Source organism: Apostichopus japonicus, chromosome 17, assembly GCF_037975245.1.
Source record: "Apostichopus japonicus isolate 1M-3 chromosome 17, ASM3797524v1, whole genome shotgun sequence".
In the NCBI taxonomy this organism is placed as follows: domain Eukaryota; kingdom Metazoa; phylum Echinodermata; class Holothuroidea; order Aspidochirotida; family Stichopodidae; genus Apostichopus; species Apostichopus japonicus.
The window spans coordinates 33,254,933-33,278,211 of NC_092577.1; the positions used below are offsets into that span (position 1 = coordinate 33,254,933).

The 23,279-nt window shown below is 36.6% G+C and overlaps 1 long non-coding RNA gene across 1 annotated transcript; it reads right to left on the reverse strand.

Moving 5' to 3' along the window:
- Positions 1 to 3,338: 3,338 nt before the first annotated feature.
- On the reverse strand, positions 3,339 to 21,798 carry LOC139984116 (uncharacterized). Its single transcript, XR_011798943.1, has 2 exons — positions 12,197 to 21,798; positions 3,339 to 12,124 (listed from the first exon to the last, which is right to left on the reverse strand). It is a non-coding gene; the product is annotated as an uncharacterized lncRNA (long non-coding RNA).
- Positions 21,799 to 23,279: the final 1,481 nt, after the last annotated feature.

A 23,279-nucleotide genomic window follows, 5' to 3' on the forward strand; every position in this document is an offset into this window, starting at 1 on the left:
CTCCGTTCACTGAACCTTTCTTCGGGACTTTCCCAAGTTTACGGTAAATCATAACAGAAAGAGATACTGAAGCTATAATTGTGACAAAATCCAACATAGCCATGAAGATGTTAATGATATAAATGGAGTCAGATATAGTGACATGCATCCATGTCGGAAGTCTTCTCACAAACGCAACTACGGAGGCATCTTCTAAGCAAGCATGTTCTTCCGGTTTCCAATATTCGAAGAATAACGCAAGAGCAATAACTGCACCGGTCACCGCTACAGCAATGACACTCTTTACTTCGCAGAACCAAAAGAAATATTTTGCATTTTTTTGTGTCGAATTGTAATGTGCCATTGGCTGACATATTGCTCTGTACCTTTCAAAAGTGACTAATACGATCAACAGGGATGACATCAACTGAAAAGGGAACCGTATGAACAATAGCAGATGCACGTTGAATGAATAAATGTTATGAACGGAATCGAAAAGCCACCGGAGTGCCATAGAAGTGTAGGAAACTGACACACAAGTGTCGATCAATGCAAGCGAGACCAGATAGACCCGCACTGGTGTCTGTCTGAGATGAGGATTCTTAACAACAATGAAAAGGAATAAACTGTTAGAGACAAGTGCGGCGATGCCAAAAACGACAGCCGTTGTCGTTAAGTTAATCATGAAATTATGCATGCTCTCGAAGTACATAGCACAGAAATCATACTGAGGTGTGACATCGTTTGTCCTCACCTGTGTGGTCGACTCGTAATCCATTGTCAGAATTTAGTAACTTGTTAGAAATAACAGCCTTAAACAACTTGTAGGTCTACTACGGTGTAGTGGGTAGTCGTATACTATTACTACCTAAAAGACTGAAGTCAAAGCGGAATTGGGCAAAACGTATTTCCTCAGAAAGAATCAGTCGACTTGCTAAGAGAATAATACAGCAACGTCAAGAACACAAAACTAGCTTTTTCACAGTTCCATGGTACCGTTTCCACATGTAAGTACGCTTCACAGGAAGAATTGTAATCCTGTATCTCTCTTCACGAACAAAAAGACAACCTTCGTCCAAAAGAGTGGGTCAAATACAACCTAGATTGACAAACTATCCAGGCTGTTGTACAACTTGATTTTTATAGTGCATCTCTCCGGACAAATTGAAGTGGATGACAATGGCTAAAGTGTCAGATCAACGTTAAGTTCACGATGTTAAACAGCATTCCATGCAAATCAGTGCAGTTGTTACAATGTGCAATACTAGTGATGAAATGACAGAGTGATAAATAACTAGGCCGCTATGCCCATTAAACTAAAACGAAACTGAATCACTTCCTTAACTACAATTTTTTGACGTAAACAATTGATAAATTGCTTAACAATAGAGAGAGCGTAAATATATTGATGACAACAAATCAATCCAACAAAAACAATGTAATAACTAGAGACACAAACAGATTATCCAGCCAGCACAAAATTATTTCACATTCTTGCCTTCTGGGAAAAGAGTGCTTACATTCAAGGGTTCCAAGAGATTTATTGATAGTAGGCTATCCTTCCGCTGTGAGGTCATACAACGCGCACCATACTCATAAATTATTACACTAGCAAGATACACAGACAGATTGTCTTCGAAAGGTTCACAAAGTTGCTTTCGTAAGAACAATTAAAGAAATTACCTATACTGACATATATTTAATAGACATAAGTTTCGAACGGAGAGTTATTACATTGTTCGGTTTATAGTTTTCATAAAAGAATAATGTGGAGCAAACATTCTAAGCCATCAGTATATTCAGTCTCAGATTACTCTCATAGGTATATAGGACCCTGAATGTGACGATTAAATAGCCGAATGTTCACGCGGCCATCAAGAAAAGACATGTCAACCTTCTTTTTTTCGAGTTATGCATACAAATCTTTTAAGGGGGGAAAAGGGCCCGTGGGCTATATCATGCCCAGAGCTTCAAATTGTGTTTGATCTGAAGAGAGTCATGTTCATGACACCAATTGATATCATGTGTAACACACATGAGCGTGTAGTCATCATTGAATTCAAACTGGTTTAAACGATGCTGTATTGGTAGTTCTTTAAGTTATAATTGAAGATAAATATATAATGAAAGATGTATCATCATAAAAAAACTAACTTGTATCATTACATTAAAGAGTCATTATGTTGAAAAAAAAGCAAAATGTACGCTGGTGTAGTTCGGACGTCACCCAGTGGTGAACGGCACTTTTTCCCATTGTCAAGTCTCTTACTACTAACCTATAGCCTGTAACATTAGCGGTGCCGTGTTCAAGGTGCTTTCAAGATGTGCGATAGTTTGCGATATGAAAACGGCGTCAACTTTCTCTGGAAAACGAAACTGGCTTACAAACATGGCTTTTATAAAATTATGACAATGTCTTCAAAACAATAAACATTTCTTTCTAGCTATTTGTATTCATAAGGACAATGTTAGTTTTAGAATTTATATCCCGGGTGTGCAATACACTATTTGTTGAATTAAAAGCTGGACCGTTGCCAGGGACTGAAATGAGAATGACCTAAGCAAAGAGAAATGCTACTTTGTACCAGCCTCGGTAAGGTTGTGTACAGTGTAATATATAAAGCAGTACCTTTCGTTGTTTTGTACCAGCCTCGTAAATGTTGTGTACAGTGTAATACATAATGCAATATCTTTCGTTGTTTTGCTTAGTATATATAGTTATGTTTATATATATATATATATATATATATATACATACATATATATATATATAGATATATATATATATATATATATATATATATATATATATATATATATACATATACATATATATAAATGAAATTGGTGATGAGTCGGAAAATCAAGAACAGTGAAAAAACTTTCAGCCTCCACCGGAATTCAAACCCGGGCCTCCCGCTCTGTACGCAGACACCCTAACCACCAGGCCACGGACGCCGACCGCATGTCCAGAGGTTCGAAACCGGTAAATAATATATATATATATATATATATACAGGGTTCTGCCCAGGGTGGATTGAGTGCCGGCAGGACTATCTAAGCGGAGCGCCACCATCGGTTGGCGCGGAGCGTACAAGAAAATTTTGGGTTTTGGAAACCCCCCAATGGCCGGAAACAGCCCTTCCCGAGTATTCTGACCCACATGTAGACAGCTTTGAAATGAGATCTCATGTCTGGAATTTTTCATAATTAATGAAAAAAGTTAGGACAAATATCTGGAGCACCAGAGTACAGACCAGCCGGTGGTGCCTATTAAATAAATCATTCAGGCTGAGATGATAATTTTAGATGGACAGTGAGTGAGAGTCCACTCCCAAATAAAGACGAATCATAATGAATTATGTATTCTCTCTCATTTATTCAACATCGGGCCTATGAAATCGGTCCATTGAAAGGATATCACATAATTACAGCAGTGACTGCCGACTCTGACCACTCAGCAGACGCAGTGTGTGAGTCTTCGATTCTGTCCATACCATACACGCATAGCACGATATCAAGGCCCCTTGCTATGGCCATCTTTATGAAAGTTACCCTTGTAATCACATGTTTTAGGCCACTTGGCATGATTAACTCAATGCTAAATATTGTTTCCATGTTCTTGTAGAAAACGTAAACTCCGCAAAATACAATTAGTTGTGATTTTGTAGATATAAATGAAACTATCAAAAGTACGATCGGCAGTTGGAAACGGAAAACAGTCATTGGTCTGGAATGCGGAACTCTGGTAATTTTTACTAAGTATGACACTGTGATGTGTTGGATATTTTGAACAGTTATGAACTGGATTTTCCCTAGTCTCAAACAGATTGTTTCTGTACGTTCGACCCTCCGGCTATGGAGCTGTTTTTTGGAGTTCCTATCGAAAATAAGTGCAGGTCGGAAAAGTCACTCAGGCAGATTGTGGCGGTCGGTAATTCAGCGTGCTGGTCGGGCCCGACCGGCGCCAACCGGCAGCGGCAGAACCCTGTATATATATATATATATATATAAAACATAGTTTTAGCATAGCTCTGTACCAAATATCTATACAGCTGCAAAATGATTCAGACAAGACATATATCTGTGAAGACTGGTCATCCATACTCTTAGTTTGAGTATCGCTGCATCCTCCACTGTATTCACAAATAGCTGTTTACTACTTTCTTTTAAAATATTTTTCTACAATCATTAACATTGTCTTCTAGATTAGATTATTTACAGTCTCTTTCTATACCGAACTTTCTTACAGACGTTTATGCTTAATTAATACATTTTGCCAGAGTGAGTATTTCTTTTCAATAATTTCTTTTGGGGTGTAAATTATGTTTTCTTCAATGGTCAAATATGGTAACATGCAATATGCATGCTACGTGAGCTCAGAATTTTCATTTCATTGTTAAAAAATGACATACACATTTTTCACTTCTATCAAAATTTATTAAAATAAAATAGCGAAATATGTCAAAAATGTATATTTTATCCTTAATCAAACAAAAAATGTCAATTGAATGTTATTATAAGCTTGCATAAAGATGTCAATATATGATAAAAAAAATGGTTACTAAAGTTTCTTGCTAAGTTAAATTTCATAAGAACTGTATAAATAAGTTCTGAGTGTTGCGAGGTTCACGCGTTAAAGTTTGATAATAGATTTTTAACAGCCCCTTATATAAGAACGTTGATAACATACACTGTGTGCTCAACGGCAAGTGCTTAACGGTATAGTAGCTGGATTAACACCCTTTGATAAAGTTATAAAGAAAAATCAAATACTCCAACTTTTGAGTTTTTATTTTAAATATTAACAAGTACTTCAGGTTCTTTCCCTGTTCTAATGTAAAATGTTGTGGTTATACATTGTACACTAATAATTCATAATTAACCTCATAGAAAAGATAAAGTCAAAAGTTCATTACACACTTTTGAAAAACTGCTGTCGTGGATATTCATAGCTTTCACAGATTATCTTCAGTAATGTAATACTGCGGTTTGTCACATAACTCAAATTGACATGAAACAAAAAAAACCTCCATTACTGGATATTCAATACACCCCACCATTGAGAGATCGAAATTTAATCTCCAAGGCTGAATCGAAATTTTAAACAATTAGGTTGATAAGGTTGATTAGGTTGATATGCACAGTTGTGATTGGTCTAACAGTCATCAAAAAAAATATCAGACTCTTTCTTCTATTGTAGTAAACCTTTGACTTTCGATGCTTGAATTATATCGATTTGTCCTTGACACTCCAAAACAATTGATTACAAATTTCATACAAGGAAACGTTTTCAAAAACGCATTGCGATAAACGGAGCCGAAAGTATTGTAAATAACTGGATTTATCCCAGAATTTAACAGAGTCAGTATGAAAATTAAGTAAAGGTACGCTTTGATACTCATATCATCAAAGCTCGTCCCAGCGCTAAGATACAGAAACGAAAAGATATCTAACAAAAGTACAAAGAAGCAAAATACTAGAGTGTTTGCTACAACCATTTTGGCCATGTTGTTTTCTTCTCGCGCGTATCGTGTTCGGTTATACCCTGGAGTTAGTTGTGGTATTTTTCCAAGTTCTCGATAAATCAGAAACGAGAGTGAAACTGAAACGAAAATGGTTACAGCATCAAGTGTAACCATTATGTAGTTAATGACGTTCACTGAATTTGATATAGCAAAATGCCAAGACTCTGGTATCGTTCTCAACAGAACATACGTAACCTGATCTGAACAAAGCAACTCTGCAGTTTCAATAGTCTCGAAGAGAATTGCAACCGCTGTGATGACCACACAGGTTACGACTACAGCGATGAAAGCTTTCGCCCCACAAAGCCAATAGAAGCACCGGTAGTTGTCACCTGTCCGAGCTGATGTGTAATGCGCCATTGGTCTACATATCGCTCTATATCTCTCGAATGTCACTAAGAAAATCAACAGGGATGAAATCAACTGAAAAGGGAATCGTGAAATTAAAAGCAGGTGTATGTTAAACGAAAATATTCTATGCACCGTCTCCAAGTGCCAACGAAGTGCGAAAGAGATGAAACAAATTGAGACACATGTATCGATAAAGGAAAGGGAGACTAGATAAAGTCTCACCGGCGTCTGTCTGAGATGGGGATTCCTAGCCACCGTTATCAGAAACAAAATGTTAGAGATAAGTGCCAAGATCCCAACCATTATAGCCGTGGCTGTTACATTCCGCATAAACGTATAAAGAATTTCGTAGTAAATGTCACAGAACGGAACCGAATAGATACTACTGAAATAATAATAATAATAATACACACTGTCATTCACTTGTGTAAAAGACTCGTTATCCATCGTAAAGTCAAGTAGGAAAATTAATTAATAAATTGTTGTTAAATATTAGTCATATGTTATGATTTTCACATATCTCGATAAATCAATACTTTCATATTTTACAGACATGCAATATTATACATCAGGACAGTTAAATTAACTGCCTAAATAGTATATTTGACAATCGGTGTCACACTAAAATGAGAAAACCCAACAAACATATTTCTTGAATTATGATAAACTTATTCACAGGAAGCGTAAAAAATGGATTGAAAAAAGAAACGAAAGCGATAAAAGTTGAAAAGAGATATTTAATAGCATTTATATTTAATAAGATGTCTTTCTCCGTCTTGGGTTGTCATGGTGATACTCTGAAGACTGTTGTTTTTAAGCAAAAGTTGGTACAAATGACTTCAACCGCACAGTACATCGGTTCATATGTATGTGCAAGGAGTTATTCCGTTATAGTTTTATGTTTAGTGTAGAATTTGAACAGTTATATGGTAATATCTCTATAAAAATCTTGTACGTTTTAACAAGAAGTTAGTCAGAACTTGAATATACGTTGATGTTATTCGATATGCTGGCGATTCGAATTTGGTTTTTGGTCCTGAACAAAACCGAATTCTTTAAACAATAGAACAATGCACTGACACGGTAAAGCTGTAGCAATGTATTAATTCGATAGCGTTTATAACCCCAACATGTCTTTGCTCTGATGTAGTGTTGTAACAGGCAAAAGAGTTATTGGTCACTGACAGATTGACAGTAAAACAGCTTTTCTTCGTTTCCTTTGGCTCATTAGTCCGCCATTTTCAAAATATATGTCATCAGTGAATCTGCTTGCGAAACATCATCAGCTTAGTCAGAATTTCAACAGTTTCAAAATGTCTTCAGCATTGACTACAAAGAAACGACAAGGGTACTGGTAGTGTCACGTGTAAGACATTCGACAGCAAGAAAACCTGACGAGATCCAGAAAACAACAGTCGGTACATGTGGGTGTATTCACAGAGGTTGGAAATCTGCTTGACTTTGCTGCTCATGTATTTAAGGTACAAGTAGTAGGTTATTTATTGGAAGTTAAATGTTACGGTAGCTATCAAATCACCAAACCATATAGGTAGATCTTGTCTACATGTTACTATGTGTTACTTGTAGATGAATTCCAACTGCAACACATTATTTGTGTCCGTATAGTCTTCTTGATTCACTTTCAAATATATCCATATAATCTTGCAATGATATCAGAATCGCTTTAGAACTTGAATAAATGTTTTGATTGTTTATGAATCTGTCAGTCAAAGCAATTAAATGGACGACTTACAAGTAAATCCAAGTGTTGTTGTGTAATTATGGGATACAAAACAGCCAATGGAATTGAACGACGAGAGGCACGTTATACCGTTGACCGAATCCCATTTACACAAAACAGCTTAAACGAAGGCTCTACGTTGTGATTAAATGCATTGACGAAAAACCATATACAATTCTCAATGCAGCTTCATCTATTGGAGTACATAGATTGGATCGAAGAGGTATAAAACCCTTAGTTCTCGTTTAACCGTAGCACAGGAGACTTTATATAAGCAAGCAAAGGCAGCCAAGTTTATAATAATACGAACAGGAAAAGGGTTCAGAGGAATTATCACCCTAGAAAATCTGTTAAACTGATTATTAAAGCAACATAACACAGTTTGTTCTCTTTGGTAGCGTAGCATACGCCTACTAAAAGCACCATTGCTCTTAGTCTAGAGAGAAGTTCGGACAAGCTAAACTCTACCTATCACTGGATAGCTGACAAGTTGGCCTTTCATGGCATTATCAATTTTCTGTGTCATGACCATGTAGAGTTTTTATTATCAGTGGTACATAAAGACAATCATCAAGCTCGTATGCATACATATTCGCGCTGCTTCGATTCGGGGGTTTGTAAAAACAGTAGAATTCGTGCTAAAGTAGGACGTATATGATAACGCTCTTGGTTAGAATACTGGAGAGCCCCGTTTAATGATCTTCAATGATTGTGAGAATATGTTTCGAAATAGCTATATTAGTTATTTTGTCCGCCGAACAAAACGTGGGTATAGAGTTAGAAAGACTGAGGCGCAGATTCAACATTCCAACGGTTACGTCTCCGCGGCCAATTTCAAGGTCAAATAAGGCGATTGGAAATGATGTTAGAGGTGATAATTTAGTATGGATGATCTGTGTAAAGGAACATACGAACATGTTAAACTGTCAGAAAGAAACGCATGCCTACGCGTTGGCAATTGGATCGCCGGATCCATAAATGGTAAGACACCTGTGATCTGATTATTGATGAAAATTTAGACATATGTGTAATAACTGAATCGTGGCTGAGGCGTAATTTCCGGGATAACAACATTATCGCCGATATTACTTTTACCCTTCCCGGCTATACGTTTCTACAAAAACCTCGACTAACATCGATTGGAGGTAGCGTATGCATACTTAATCGGTCTTCACTTCAAGTTGAGCATATCAGACACTTCGAGAGTGTCAAATCTTTAGAGAATCTTGACTGCATGGTTCGAATTCCAGAGGCTACCACTTTCAAACTTTTTGCAATATATCGACCGCCACCTTCTGTTAAAGACGAACTCACTTATACTCTCTATTCAACGTGAATTCAGTTCTCTGCTTGATGCCATCAATGTTGATGCCAATATTTCAGTTTTCATTGGTAATTTCAACATTCATGTTGACAATAACAACTAAATTGATGCTGGTAAATTTCTTGATTTCCTTGTACACCACTGGGTTTCAGTAACACGTTCATGAGCCGACTCATCTGAGTGGCCACACCTAGGACCTCCTTATTTCCAGAGCAGGTGATGACTTGATAGTTGACGTGAACATTTTGACAGAACTTCCATCTGATCATGCTGCTGTGGTTTCCTCATTTTCTGCGAAACGTTCTCCCCAACAAAGAAGAAGGTTATTTTCAGAAAGTATAGAGATCTTAACATAGAACAGTCCAAACGGGATATTTCAAGTTCATTTCCGAGCTTTCTGTCTATATCGAATCCATCTGATGCAGTTCTGCAGTATAACTCCTCTCTCAGCCAACTAATAGACAAACACCTCCCCGTCAAAAATTCATTTGTTTCGCTGAGACCAAATGCTCCTTGGTACACAGAAAACAAATAGAGAGTCTTAGCGGATCCGACGAAGTGCTGAGCGTACTTGGATTAAAACAGGGTTAGATTTACATATACAGTTGAATAGTGAGCAATGCCGGATATATTACCAATTAATTGGGAAAGCAAAAACAGAATACCTAACAGCAGATACATGCGACAACAAAAATCTCTTCCGTTCTGTCCGAAAGCTGTCAAGTCTGATCCAGTCCTTCCAGACCACGAGTCCAATGAGGCATTATAGCTAACGATTTTGCTGCCTTCTTTTACAACAAAGTCAACACAGTCACCACCAGTGTTGAAAACCAAAGTCCAGTTGTTCTCCCTGATGTGGGTGCTGGTTGCAAAAGTGAATTCACTTCCTTCGAACCTGTCACTGATAGTCAAATACGCAAGACTATCATGGAGTGTCCTTCAAAATTCTGCAAACTGGACCCTATACCAACCTGACTGGTGAAATATTGTATTACTTATATAATAAATATTTCCCTCTCTTCAGGTTCATTTCCAGAACCATTCAAAATGTCCCATGTTGTACCACTATTAAAGAAATCGAATTTAAATCATAATGACTTAGGTAATTACAGACCCATTGCCAATCTAATGGTTTTTCGGGAAGGTTTTAGAGAAAATTGCTACTACGCAATTGCGAATTTCTTTACACGACTGTGGGCTATTCTCTATGATGCAATCGGCATATCGTAGTTTCCACTCTACTGAGGCTGCTCTCATCAAAATCTACAACGATATGCTCATTGCTTTTGATAAAGGTCTTGAGGCTGTCGTCGTCTTGCTTGACTTCTCGTCAGCTTTCAAAACGATTGACCATTAAATCGTCATTTAAAGATTGCCGCGTAGCTACGGTATTACTGGATCGCTATAAAGATGCTTGAGTCCTATCTTGAAGACCGAAAGCAAACTATCGTCGTAAATGATTCTCTTTCGTCTCCTTACCTAATACCTTGGGGGGGGGGGGGGTCCACAAGGGTCTGTCTTGGACCACTTGAATTCATTTTGTATACTGGTCCTTAAAGTCATCTTATCGATTCATATAAGGGTTTTCATCACGTTATGTATGCTGACGATACGCAACTTTACATTTTCATGAAAAATGACCATAATGCATGTCTAACCAGTCTCTCAAATTGTATCGATCAAGCAATGATCCACTTGCAACAGTTTACTCCTTAACGATTCAAAGACCAAAGCCATCCACGTCACTTCCTAGTTTAGAGAGTCGAGTAACCTACTTGACCTCACTGTTGGTACAAATGTCATAACTCCTTCCGAAAATGCACGTGATCTTGGTGTCTTGCTTGACGATAAACTCGATATGCGAAAACATATTCAGAACACTTGTCGTTCAGCTGCGTATGGTATTTACAAAATTGGTAAACTCAGGTAGTATCTAGATCAAGGCTCAACTGAACGACTGGTTCACGCTTTTGTTTCCTCCTATCCGGATTACTGCAACAGTTTGTTTGTGAATTTGCCAGTTTCTCATATAGCTCCCATTCAGAGAATTCAGAACGCTGCTGTGCGCCTAGTCTCACTCACTACAAAGTTTCATCACATCACTCCTGTACTCCGTTCATTGCATTGGCTTCCCGTCCCTCAGAGCATCCAGTTTAATATCCTACTTCACACCTACAAAGCGATCAACGGGCTGCCCCTCAATATATCACTGATCCACTTACTCCTTTGCGTCGGTCAACTACAGTTACGCTTCGCTCTTCCTATCAAGCGCATTTGCGATTAAGTCCTGGTCCACGTACCCGCACTTGGTATGGCGATCGTGCCTTTTCTGCCGCTGCGCCTTTTTTTTGGGGGGGGGGGGGAACGAACTCCCATTTCACGTTCGTGACTCTCCCTCCCATTTGAATTTTCAAGAAACAACTTAAAACATTTTTTTTTCATTCCTAGTTTATTTTCCTTGGAGTCCATTGTCTCTATCCTACTTTGTAAAGCGCTTTTAAACGCTGTTTTAAGAGCTATATAAATTTAAATTATTAGTTATCATTATTATTAATCAACGGACTCACTCTGTGATATGAATTAAGGCACATCGTAACTGTTGTCAAATCAATGGCCCCAAACTGTATCATATACGCTTTGTTAGTTTATGAAATATGTAACTAGACCGCGTATCAAAACTTCACCAAAGGAAAACAAGAATTTGCGTTCATGGCATAATTATTACTATACAATTAATAGTCAATTAACTGATATTTAAGGAGTAGTCATGTGAATAGCAATATTGGCATCAATAATGTATTCTCTTTCGTGGAAAAATTCAGAAGATAAATAGCCCATCAAGCTCGTGATTAGAACAAACTGTCATTTGTGGAACTAGGAATCGACGTAAGTCGAATTATATCCACCAATGAGTGTCTCGCAAAACTAACGCATGCCAATTCAATTTGATACCTGTGACAGTTCGTCCTATAGGCCAATCAAGAACATTAAACATTGATATGTGACAATGAGTTTTCCTACGATGTGAGTGCTAGAAACTGACAGAGTCATCCAATATTGCTCGATATATGTTGTTTCAATGACAGTTTCTTCCAATCAAAAGCGTTATGAAATGACAAGTAACAGAGTCAACCAATGTTGTTTGGTTGTTTAGTACCAGCCTCGTGAAGGTTGTGTACAGTGTAATTCATAATACAATACCTTTTGTTGTTTTGCACCAGGCTGGTACCAGCCTCGTGAAAGTTGTATACAGTGTAATACATAATGCAATACCTTTTGTTGTTTTGCTAAGTCTATATGGTTAGAAATAGGTTTCGGTTTCTGTTTAATCAGATACTCTGAATATCTTTAGAGTTAAGTACAAATATGATACGTGCAATAACAGCAAAAAATAAAAGTCGTAATAACCACATGCCATAGAAATAAGCGGATTTTGTGTTATAGCTATCATATTAATCACATCTCGAAAATTATGCTGAGATTTTTCAGTATAAATATATAAATTGTCTGCCACCAGCATATCACTTTTAAAGTGGAAGCGCGAACAATTGTTGCTATGGAAATGTATGTGTCTGCAACAGGAAGTAACCACAAATAGGTCATTTGGCTTGTGACCATGAAACACATATCTGAAAATGTTTATCGAGAGAAATAATCCACTTCCTGATAAAAAATATTATACGTTTTTACAAGCATGAGACTCCTATTGTTTGCTTATCGCTTGTCGCTTGGCAGCGTTAAAACATTGAAATGATAAATTTTGGTGACAAAGAACTTGAGTTTAATGATGGAAATATTGGATGGTGAATCAGTCATTTTCTTCTCTTCAGAATTCCAATGTAATTCATACATAAATACAGTTAAATAATTTCGTACGTATACGCTAGGAAGCTTAATGTCAGTTTGAAATAACTTCCTTCTCTATGCTTTCGAAATTTAGCACATGTACCATGTGTTATGATAATTAACCCAACCGTGAGTGTGACATCCTGCCTATGGTTTATAGGGTAAGTAATATAGCCTATATATATGTATATGTATATATATATATATATATATATATATATATATATATATATATATATATATATATATATATATATATATATATATATATATATAAATATATATATATATATATATATATATATGAAGTACTTGTGTTTTTACTACAACTTTGTTCTATTTTAATATTATAGCGGGGGATCCAGAGGGACAGCCCTATATCCTTTACCTCCCCTTGAAATGGTTATTGTCACTGCAAACATAGATTTAGCATAGCTTTGTACCATGCATCTATACAGCTGCAAAATGAACTTAAACAAAGCATATATCTAAGTTTAGCGCGCTTCCTTCCGAGGTTTTTTGGTATCTGTGAAGACTGGTCATCCATACTCCTGGTTTGAGTATTGCTGCATCCTCCACTGTATTCACCATAACTGTTTACTCCTTCCTATTAAAATATTTGGCTACAATCATTAACTTTGTCTTCTAGAGTAGATTATTTACTGTCTCTTTCTATACCGAACTTTCTTACAGACGTTTATGCTTAATTAATACATTTTGCCAGAGTGAGTATTTCTTTTCAATAATTTGTTTTGGGGTGTAAATTATGTTTCCTTCAATGCGCAAATGGTAACATGCAATTTGCAGCGTTACGTGAGCTCAGTATTTTCATTTCATTGTTAAAAAATAATGTAGACATATTTCCCTTTTTTCAAAATTTATTAAAATGAAATAGCGAAATATAAAAAATTCAGTTGAATGTATATATAGGCTTGCATAAAGATGTCAATATATGATAACCAAATGGTTACTAAACTTTCTTGCTAAGTAAAATTTCATAAGAACTGTATAAATAAGTTCTGAAAGTGTTGCGAGTTTCTGGTCACGCATTAAAGTTTGAAAAATAATAGATTTAACAGCCCCTTATATAAGAACGTTGATAACATACACTGTGTGCTCAACGGCAAGTGCTTAGCGGTATAGTAGCTAGGTTTAAAAAGAAACACCCTTTTATAAAGTTATAAAGAAATCAAATGCTCCAACTTTTGAGTTTTTATTTTAAATGATAACAAGTACTTCAGGTTCTTTCCCTGTTCTAATGTTTAATATTATGGTTATACATTGTACACTAATAATTCATAATTAACCTCATAGAAAAGATAAAGTCAACAGTTTATAACACACTTTTGAAACACTGCTGTCGTGGATATTCATAGCTTTCACAGATTATCTTCAGTACAATGTAATACTGCGGTTTGTTACATAATTCAAATTGACATGAAACAAAAAAAACTTCCATTACTGGATATTCAATACAAACCACCATTGAGAGAGTTAAATTTACTCTCCAAGCCTGAATCGAAATTTGAAACAATAAGGTTGATAAGGTAGCTATGCACAGTTGTGATTGGTCTAACAGTCATCAAAAAGTATAAATTAGACTTTTTCTTCTATTATAGTAAACCTTTGAAGTGAAGAACCTTGACTTTCGATGCTTGAATTATATCGATTTGTCATGGACACACCAAAACAATTGATAACATATTTCATGCAAGGAAACGTTTTCAGAACTGCATTGCGATAAATGGAGCCGAATGTATTGTAAATAACTGGATTTATCCCAGAATTTAAAAGAGTCAATATGAAGATAAGGTAAAGGTACGCTTTGATACTCATATCATCAAAGCTCGTCTCAGCGCTAAGATACAGACACGAAAAGATATCCAGCAAAAGTACAAAGAAGCAAAATACTAAAGTGTTTGCAACAACCATTTTGGCCATGTTGTTTTGTTCTCGCGCGTATCGTCTTCGGTTATTTCCTGGGGTTAGTTGTGGTATTTTTCCAAGTTCTCGATAAATCAGAAACGAGAGTAAAACTGAAACGAAAATGGTTACAGCATCAAGTGTAACCATTATGTAGTTAATGACGTTCACTGAATTTGATATAGCAAAATGCCAAGACTCTGGTATCGTTCTCAACAGAACATACGTAACCTGATCTGAACAAAGGATCTCTGCAGTTTCAATAGTCTCGAAGAGAATTGCAACCGCTGTGATGACTAAACAGGTTATGACTACAGCGATGAAAGCTTTCACCCCACTAAGCCAATAGAAGTACTGGTAGTTGTCACCTGTTCGAGCTGATGTGTAATGCGCCATTGGTCTACATATCGCTCTATATCTCTCGAATGTCACTAAGAAAATCAACAGGGATGACATCAACTGAAAAGGGAATCGTGAAATTAAAAGCAGGTGTATGTTAAACGAAAATATCCTATGCACCGTCTCCAAGTGCCAACGAAGTGCGAAAGAGATGAAACAAATTGAGACACAGGTATCGATAAAGGAAAGGGAGACTAGATAAAGTCTCACCGGCGTCTGTCTGAGATGGGGATTCCTAGCCACCGTAATCAGAAACAAAATGTTAGAGATAAGTGCCAAGATCCCAACCATTATAGCCGTGGCTGTTACATTCCTCATAAACGTATAAAGAATTTCGTAGTAAATGTCACAGAACGGAACCGAATAGATACTACCTGAATAACTACCACTGCCATCCACTTGTGTAGAAGACTCATTATCCATTTTAAAGTCAAGTAGGAAATTTAATGAATAAATTGTTTTTAAATGTTAGTAATATGTTATGTGTGTCGTATTTATCAATAAATCAATACTTTCATAATTTACAGACATGCAATAATACACATAAGGACAGTTAACTGCCTGAAGAAGTCCAATAGTACCGTATTTTTGACAATCGGTGTCACACTAAAATGAGGTAAACTTACAAACTTATATCTTGTATTATGATAAACTTATTCACAGGAAGCGTAAGAAAAGGAAAAGAAAATAGAAACGAATGCGATAAAAGTTGAAAAGAGGTAGATATTTAATAGCATTAATATTAAACAAGATGTCGCTCTCCGTCTTGGGTTGTCATGGTGATAATCTGAAGACTGTTGTTTTTTAGCATAAGTTGGTACATATGACTTCAACCGCACAGTACATCGGTTCATATGTATGTGCAAAGAGTTATTCCGTTATAGTTTTATGTTTAGTCTTGAATTTGAACAGTTATTTGGTAATATCTTTCTAAAAATCTTGTACGTTTTAACAAGAAGTTAGTCAGAACTTGAATATACGTTGATGTTATTCGATATGCTGGCGATTCGAATTTGGTTGTTGGTCCTGAACAAAACCGAATTCTTTAAAAAATAGAACACTGCACTGACACGGTAAAGCTATAACAATGTATTAATTCGGTAGCGTTTATAATCCCAATATGTCTTTGCTCTGATGTAGTGTTGTAATAGGAAAAAGAGTTATTGGTCACTGACAGATTGACAGTAAAACAGCTTTTCTTAGTTTCCTTTGGCTCATTAGTCCGCCATTTTCAAAATATATGTCATCAGTGAATCTGCTTGCGAAACATCATCAGATTAGTCAGAATTTCAACAGTTTCAAAATGTCTTCAGCATTGACTACAAAGAAACGACAAGGGTACTGGTAGTGTCACGTCTAAGACATCCGACAGCAAGGAACCTGACGAGATCCAGAAAACATCAGTCGGTACATATGGGTGTTTTCACAGAGGTTGGAAATCTGCTTGACTTTGCTGCTCGTGTATTAATGGTACAAGTAGTAGGTTATTTATTGGAAGTTAAACGTTACGGTAGCTATCAAATCAGCAAACCATATGAGTAGATCTTGTCTACATGTTATAATGTGTAACTTGTAGATCAATTCCAACTGCAACAAGGCGTTGTATATAGAAGACGACTATTATTTGTGTTCCGTATAGTCGTCTTGAATCACTTTCAAGTATATCCACATAATCATGCAATGATATCAGAATTGCTTCAGAGCTTGAATAAATGTTTTGCTTGTTTATGAATCTGTCAGTCAAAGCAATGCAATGGACGACTTACAAGTAAATCGAAGTGTTGTTGCATAATTATGGGATACAAAACAGTCAATGGAATTGTTCGACGAGAGGCACGTTATTTCGCTAACAGAATCCCAACAAAACAAACAGCTTAACGAAGGCTCTACGTTGTGATGAAATGCATTGACGACAATCCATATCCAATTCTCAATGCAGCTTCAGCTTTTGGAGTACATGGATTGGATCAAAGGCAAAATATATCAGATTGCGTCTCTTGAAAATGACTTACTCCCAATGGAATGACAGAAGATAGGCAGGAACTAAATGGTACAACTAAAATTTGTAACATCGAAGAGGAAATAAAATCCTTAGTTCGCGTCTTACTTTAGCACAAGGGACTTTATAAAAGCAAGCAAAGGCAGCCAAGTTTTATCATAATAATAACAAGCAGATATTACAGTTGGAAGTATTGACTTAATACGAACAGGAAAAGGGTTAAGAGGAAATATCACCCTAGAAAATCTGTTCTGATTATAAAAGAAACATAACACAGTTTCACAAATCAGCAAACATTGTTCTCTTTGTTTTAAGGTAGCCTAGCATACACCCATTAAAAGCACCATTGTATTAAACATTCAATCACAAAAGCAATGTGGCCTCTAAGTCTAGATCGAAGTTCCCAGAACCTAAACGCTACCCATCAATGGATAGCTGACAAGTTGGCCTTTCATGGTATTATCAATTTTTCGTATCATTAAGATGCAGATTTTTTTGCTTCCAAAGCCTTAAATTGTCGTCACTTGTAAACAAACCTCTTCACTCAGTAGTAAAAACAAAATTCAAATGCCTCTCCTCGGAGGCCTTAATGGATATTAATTACATATTGACTAAATTGAACCAATTTGTACACCACACTTTACTTCCATACAAACTCTTCAACATGCAAGCTACAAAAAGAAACCAGATCTTGATTGGTAACATATCAACAAAGATGTTCTCCTACTGCATTTTGGCATTCGGGCGGATTGATACAGACTCTAATAGGAGTATGCCCGCTTTAAGCAATTGTTTATATTACATTGACCGTTAAAGACAGGTTCATAAACAAGGAAATAAGAAACGCAGCATGATGAACCTATTACAATAGTTGCCGCCATGTAGGCCTAGTATTAGTACACGAAGATGCTGAATTATATGTCTATATTTGTTCAAAGCAATAGAATCATATCAGTTTTTTCGGAAATAAAAAAGCTGCGTAACAGGCAAGCGATGCGGAAATTATTAGGAAAACCTAAATAACATAAATGCAATTTTATTGTCTAACAAACACACACACCCTCACAGAGCAACGGATATAGTGCCCCAATGTAGTATTAGTAATTGATCTCCAATGGCAGCGGCGCTGTCGTACTGGTACTTTCTAGTTCCACGAAACTTAATAAGTTGTTGCTTTGACTTTCCGAACCGTCGACATTGAACCACCAGCATTGGCGGTACAACGAGTTCATCACCATAAGTCCGTTCAGTGGCGCAGGAAGGTACTTTTGAGTGGGGGGGGGGACTGAAGACTGATGGCCGGCCTGGGGAGGGGTCTAAGAGGAGGGGGTGTGTCCCTCCCCTTTGGATTTTTTTTTTTTTTGCATTTCCAGGTGGCCTCAGATGCGATTTGGTGCAATATAGCACACTTCAGCCCACCCACTCCACTTTGTATATAATTTTGCATTTTCACCTGGCCTTAGATGCAATTTGGTGCTCCAAATGAGATTTTTTTTCTCATTTGGAAATGAAAAAGGGGTTTTCTGACTTGCGAAGCGGGGGGCGGAATGATACTTCCACCCCTCCATATTTGTCACTGGGGGGGGGGCTGGCGCCCCCAGCCCCCCGGTTCCTACGCCCTTGAGTCCGTTCTTGATTATTGAAGAAGAGATCGCTTAAGCATTTCTCGGTATTTCTACGTCAATCAAGTTGCTAGGCTTTCTAAGTCATGTTTTTCGTTCGGTGAAACTCCCCAAGTGAAACATTGAGACAATCATCCAGCTCGTTGTAATTCGGGCTGCTTTGATTCGGGGGTTTGTAAAACAGGAGAATTCGTGATGAAGTAGGACCTATATGATAACACTCTCGATTAGAATACTGGAGAGCCCCGTTCAATCATCACCTTGTCATATGATATACATGTATTGAATATTAGTTAAATGGCATCAAGTGAAAGGTGGACTGTGAGAATATGATTCGAACTAGCTATATAAGTCAACGGACTCTCCCTGTGCTATGAATTAAAGCAAACCGTAACTGTTGTGAAATGAATAGCCCCAAAGCTGTATCATATATTCTTTTGTTAGTTTTTGAAATATGTAACTAGACCGCGTATCAAAACTTCACCAAAGGAAAACAAGAAATTGCGTTTATGGCATATTTATTACTATACAATGAATAGTCAATGACGTGAGTATTTGAGAAGTATTCATATGAATAGCAATATTGGCATCAATATTGTATTCTCTTTTATGAACAAATTTAGAAAATAAATAGCACATCAAGTTCGTGATTAGAGCAAACTGTCTTTCGTGGAACTAGGAATCGACGTAAGTCGAATTATATCCTCCAATGAGTGTCTCGCGAAACTAACGCATGCCAATTCATTATGGTACATGTGGCAGTTTGTTCTTTAGACAAATCAAGAACAATAAACATTGACATGTTACAGCGTTTTCCTACAATGTAAGTTCTAGAAACTGACAGAGTCAGTCGGTACCCAGTGGTGACTGTTCCGTTCCACGTTGGTACGTATTGCGCGAAATGCTATAACTAAGCGTGATAAAACTAATGGAATTGAATTGCTTACATCATGGAACTCCATTCTTATATCGAATGATAAGAGGAACTATTCATGGCAGTTAAATGACAGTTCTTTGTGGATAGGGGCATAATGACGCCTGGAGATCATGACATACTGGAAATGCCACATGAAATGCCACTGCAAATACTACAAGCCCTGCCAGTGCCCCTTCGAATTCGACCTTCTGAAATTGTACATGGGGTTGCTAGTAATCAGCCTATGGAGCCTTTATGTTATCGAGACAGTGTCCTTTTTCTGGGTATATTTTCAAGCATAACTAGTTTTGTGGAAGCATAAAAGTTATACAACAGGCAATTAAATAAGACACCTGAGAGGGCATTTTGGCTTAAAAATGGCCAGACAAAACTTTAGTTCGCCCACTATAAAGACAGTGGTTGCCACTCTGACACCACGATGAGTTTTTGGTCAGAGAACTTTCTTTTTTAAGAATGACAACACATTTGTTTTGGTCTCTTAATTTCTCGTTTATATTAACATAAAACTTTGAGACCTAACACTGTTAGGAAATAGAACCAAGATAACAAAACATAGCTTTTAACCACTATGAAAAGACTTGAGGCAAAGCAGTAGGAAGAAATGTTTAAATAAAAGGCAAGTCCAGGAATGGCAAGAAAGTTTGGTCGAACAGTTAAAAAGTACATGAATATAATAATATATCACCCTATGTAAGATTTTTTTTATATATGCTCCCAGCCAAAAAAACTGTACCCTAGTCTTACAGCGGTAAACTGTGGGTAAATTGGGGTTACACAAGCTAAATTTGCCACAGTAGCCCTATAGACTAAAATTATGGTACTTATTTTAAATGACAAATACTGTTGATACCATATCCTGCAAAACTGTCTATCCTTTATGTTATTATCATGCATGCTTTGACTGCAGCATATTGACCAAATCTGGTGCATATAAAATAGTTTAATATACATACGACATCATGACATACAGTATGAGTTGCTTTGTTATATACGTCAACTAGAGGGCCAATTATGATACAATCCACCAATGGGTGAAATTTAAGGTAATTTGTGGTGTACTGATTATAATTAAGATAAGTAGGGAAAACTGTTGTGCAATTGGGATACAACTCTAGTAAATTTAGGGTAAAACTGTTGTACAATGAGGGTAAAACCATTAGGGTAAAATTTTGGTACAGCTATAGGGTAAAAAGGTGCTTAATTAGGGTAAAACTATGGTAATACCATAGTACACATAGCGTAAATTTGAGATAAAACCACGGTGAAGATGAAATAGAAAGTGATAAAAACCGTGGTAAAATTGTGATATGGTACTATGGTAAACCTGGTAAACTTCATCCATAGGACCAAAATACCCCAGTGAAATTGCGGTATTGTACCACAGTTTACCATGGAAAAAGGATGGTATTTTGCTGTGGTTAGTGTGAGGTATTTTTTTCCTAGGCTATACTTCATCTTCGGAGCTTGCATAATGTGTTTAAAGAAGATGAGCATTTTCTGCTCCTACATTTCAGAGCTATGGTGAATAATGACTATTAGGTATGAGGCGTGAACTCTATAGTTTGACATGGGCGTTTTCCATGAACTAAAGCAATGTACATCATTAAATTTACACGCAGAGCCAACACAAAGTCCTAACATCTGTATGACATAACGCTGTGTTTTGCCATAAACTAGTACGATGATTATTGACAAGACTAGTGCATTCCTAATCGCAAATTTGGTATCAATGAAAAGAGCATACTCTAATCTAGCCAATTTCTACCAACAATGTGCATTTTACTTTTTGGGGCCATGAAAAAAAGCGCCAAATTGAATGGAGATTTATCAGAAAGTACGACAAAAATAGAAATGTTTACTATTTTATTACGAAAAACAAATGTTGAGAGATTCGACTTACCGCGTCATGGTGGCTAGCGACGCATTCATTTGCATTATTCAAACCTTTGAACCAGAGAGGTAGGTCTCAAGCAGTTTCGCGAAATTTCATACGTCTGACCAAATTGTGGGGGCGGGGCTACAAGAAAACTGCTCTCTGAGCTCATTAACTCGCTCGTTGGGGACTGACTGAAGTCATCCAATGTCGTTCGGCATATGTTGTTTCTATGACAGTTTCTTCCAATCAAAAGCGTTATGAAATGAGATGTGACAGAGGCATCCAATGAGATTGCGACGTTAATGACAGATGTCAATTTAATTCGACATTTTGCTGTATAGCGCTGTGGAGCTATATTTAGGTCTGACAGACTGTAAATGAAGCGGAACTGTATGTGCTTTGCTGTTGTTCCTTTTTTTCTCGTTCATACATCAGATTAGATGCATCTCAAGTGCAAATTGAGCCTGCTATTCCGGTATTATTGTATATTCATTCCTCTACTACATCTTTTAAGAAACACTAGTTTCCTGGAATGAAATTAGCTAGAAAGTTATGTCAAAATTCTGATTTGACTTCTAAACAGTTACCGTTTTTAATCTGCCCTATGAAAACAGGTTCAGTTTCGTCAGATTGGGGGAGCGGTAATGATTTGCACGCAAAATGTAACTAACATGGAAGGGCGTAACTGGTGAGATCCACTTAAATTTGATTTTGTCTTACCAAGTTTAGGGTACTTAGATGGATAATGGTGCTACCATTGGAGGTAGCTTTAGATCCAATAAAATCTCAATTTGTTCGAGTCTACCATATGTATATTTCTGTGTAATAATATTGCCATCAGTTGGGGTCTAAAGTGTGCGCAATGTGACGATGCAACCCTTTTCGCACACCCCTGTCACGTCTATAAATAATAATGTAAATGATAGTATAGCCTATACCGTTAAATTAATAAACCATTCAAATTTATTTGGGCTCGTTCCAATTGATGTAATGCCCCATGCACGAGTCTCATCTGCCATGACATAACCACCAATCATAATCATTCACATTGTATTTGTAACATTTCACATTGGAACAGGCCTACCGTTCCTTCACTCACTCTACCAGGAGCGAACATTAAAACGTGTTGAAAATATATTGAATGATGATTACCACCCAGCAGCTGATTATTTTAAGTTCCTGCCATCAGGCAAAAGAATGCGTAATTTTAAGGGTTCTAAAGATTTACTTACAGTTTTTATCCTTCTGCTGTGAAGATATTCAATGCGCACCAAAACCGTTAAATAATTGTAAACTTTGTAGACTTTATATTGGATATGAGGGCATTTATATATTTCTGTACGCTTTAATATTTTGTAGGTATATAGGTTTTCATATCTATGTGCATTATTATACGTCTTATTTGTTGTTTACAAATTTTAATGTTTTAAGCTCTTGTTATCAACCAATTTCCATTGTATTTTTTTATGATTGGCTGAATATCTATCTATCTATCTATGTGAAATAAGAATAAGTAAATGCTGGACTACGAGGCCCAAAAGAGGACATGATAAAAAATATATATTACTTACGTTTGTAATGATACTACGTTTGTACTCCAATAATTATATTATTATATTATATTATATATATATATAATAATCATTATAAAATAATCATAATAAAATAGTACTTATATAACGCGTTCATCAGCAACGCTGCTCAAAGCGCGTTACAGGAATTGAAACAATTAATACACAGTAAACATTTAAAAT